General features: G+C 41.4%; 1 protein-coding gene across 1 annotated transcript in view; it reads left to right on the plus strand.

Annotated features, from left to right (window-relative positions):
• The window catches only part of LOC103508430 (regulator of G-protein signaling loco-like), a 27860-nt gene that overhangs the window by 5669 nt on the left and 19032 nt on the right, over positions 1–3159 (plus strand). The window lies entirely within an intron of this gene.

Genomic DNA, 3159 nt, shown 5'->3' on the forward strand with positions numbered 1-3159 from the left:
TGTTCGCGGATTTTGCGATTATGTTCGCGGATTTGGCAATTATGTTCGCGGATTCGCGTCCCAAATCGACATTTTGGATATTTGGCAAGCCTATGTATAGGTACAGTTATTTTTGGTCACCACGAGTAGTGTTCGTTATATACTTATTTATTTACTTTATGGTCTCAAGTATATAGGTTCAATCTCAGGTACCGGGGACGCAACTCGGATGACCTTTTTTGAGTTGGGACCCAAATCGGATGATTTGGGATTCTCGGACTCATCTGGTATTCCTCCATCCGCCTCCTCACAATGACTTCACGCAGCCTCAGCTGGGTTGGGAATAGATTTTCACCCGTTCAGTTACCAACCACGCCCATCGTGGGAAAAATCAATATAAAACGAACCAAAAACCTAACGAATATACATAGAACATACTTACCGTGATAACACTTTTCACCAGGGCTTTGTCGATGCTGACCTTGGCTCTCTGTATTACCCCCACCTCACACCCTACCCACGTGATGAGTAAGAATTTCAGACGTCTGCTCATTTCATCTCCAGTCTGAAACATAGGGAGAGAAAATGGACCAATTTCGTTAGGTCTAAATCTACACATAGGTTCACTAAAAGACTAAAACTAAACCTTATAATAGCCCAGTGGCGTAGCGTGTATGTATGGCGTGTATGGCGGCCATACAACTCAAAAGTTCACTCTAATGCCCATAAATATTAATGGCATGTATCGATGCTGACCTTGGCTCTCTGTATTACCCCCACCTCACACCCTACCCAGGTGATGAGTAAGAATTTCAGTCGCCTGCTCATTTCATCTCCAGTCTGAAACATAGGGACACATAGGTTCACTAAAACTAAACCTTATAATAGCCTCACAGCTACCCTCTAGAAGCCATTCCTCAAGTACTTATTTTGTCAAGTTCGATTTACCTATGCAAATTTGCAAATTAAATTTTACCTCGTTGAGACTGTAAGACACTCGGTCCAATTATTTCAGCGATCTTGAGGCCGAAATTCCATACCTTGGCACACCACGCCCTCCTGTTAACTTTCCCACTTCACCACCAAGACAGGATGAAAAAAAACTCATTTAAAATCCGCTCTGCGGGACTCGAACCCGGATCCACGGAAACCACCACTAAATTTTACCATCATTCGGAGATAGCCGAAACTTCTTTCGTCCGGTCGAAATTGGGCTCGAAACTTGTCAAAACTTTGACCGCGCGCTGTGCAGCTGATTTTGGAGTCTTGATATTTGAATACCGCCCACTGGGTTTGTGAGGCGTCGGATCGCACATCCTCGTAAGCGCTCTTGATGGATTTGCTGTCGAGAGTCGTCGGACATACACACTGGAAACCAATATAGGTACACGGAAAAAATGAACTTTTTCGGTGTCAGCTTTTTTTTTATTCAAGAGGTTTGACAGAGGGAACTGTAACTGCTAAGGTACTGTCGTCCGGAAATCGAAGAGAAAAGGAAGACGGGATCATACAAAATGTATTATCGTCTAGTTTAAAATTAGATAATTCACTTCGTTCAGTTAATCCTTATCTTTGTACTCAGGCAAACACCATCGGGTTACATTTATAGAGGAGACTGGTTCTCCCTCTCCCCCTCCCCCTCGCACTAGATCTACTTCCCCTGTGTTACCAGCCGTACGCACACACCATAGGATGAGGGACTTGGCTACTGCGGTAAGTGTTTTTTTTAGAGGAAACTCTAACTGCTAAGGTCTTATCGTTCCAAAACCGAGGAGAAAAGGAAGGCAGTATATGAGAAAGCCGTTCCGAGAACTGACCGTATGTTTAGAATAAATTTTGCCCAGGGCGGGAATCGAATCCGCGACCTAACGCTTACAAGGTAGACGCGCCATCCTGACCGGATCACTTTACCTTGTCTCCCCTAGACGTAATGTCGGTTGTAGAAAATGGAAAAAAAAGAAAAAAAAAATCTATGCACCTGTGTAAAATGTTTTGTACCATGTTTCTTGTAATACGTAAAAAGTTGTTTCACAATACATTGTAGGTATATTTATTTACACACACACCATTGTAATTAGTAGGTGTGATACCTGTCAGCCGTATCTATCTTCAGCAAAATATAAGCAACACTTTACGGTAGATCACAAGTAGTTTAAATTATTGAAAATGAAAATTTAACGCTGGTAAACTTATAAGTTTGCGATCCAATTTTCTACTTTAGGTTTCAGGCAAGCCTAAAATTACTGTGAAAGTTTCCATAGAAGTTGGTGCAGGGAAATGAAAAGTAAAAACCAAGAGAATCTATCAAGTATACTGTTGATGTACTACCTACATTGTGAAGCAACTTTTTACACTATACATGCCTATGTCGTTAAAGTTGGGTAAGTTCATCGGGAATCACAACAATTTTCTCGCATTCTCGGTGGAATGTCAGAGTCCATGGGCTGCTGAGTCGATCTTTTTTTATTAAAAAGTTTGGAGCCGCCCTACGTCGCGTTTTCGGTGATCCTCGCTTGGGTCAGAAGTTTTTTAATGACTTCAATTTCGCGTAGATCTTACGATCTCAGTGTACGAGAAATGTAATTTGTATTGAAAAAGAAAAAAATAATAATAAATCTGTGGAACTGTGAACCCTCATCGAACAATTTTGCTTCCGGTCTTCAGTAATCGTACCATTTTGAATTGAATTCTCAGGTGCCATGTTCAGAAAGCGGAGAGACGGTACTAAAGAACGCCACCAACAGGAATGTACTCACTCAGTTGGGACAATTTAGACGCCAACTCTATCTGGAGAACCTTAGAATGAACGAGAGACTGAGACAGAATGAATGGGCAGATCAACACAATTGACTCGGTGTGCATTGATTCGGTCGGGTGTAGTGGTCAAGACGCTCGCCTGGTAAACAGGAGAGCGTGGGTTCAATCTCAGCCGAGGTATAAAATTTTATCTTTAATATAATTTGAGAATTTGACCACAATAATAGTAGTAGCCTACTGCTGGAGTAAAGGGACTTTTCAGTCCTATGCGAACAGTATAAATATGCATTATTATTATTAATTCAACTATAAGTTGCTGGGTTCGAATGCTGGTCTGGGACGGAAGAAATCAATTTTGATCTCCGAGTTTTTTTTTTTTTTTTTTTTTTTTTTGGGGGAGGTTTTTCACTCAGGGAGTTCTTC

Source organism: Diaphorina citri, unplaced genomic scaffold (assembly GCF_000475195.1).
Source record: "Diaphorina citri unplaced genomic scaffold, Diaci psyllid genome assembly version 1.1 scaffold398, whole genome shotgun sequence".
NCBI classification, from domain to species: Eukaryota; Metazoa; Arthropoda; class Insecta; order Hemiptera; family Psyllidae; genus Diaphorina; species Diaphorina citri.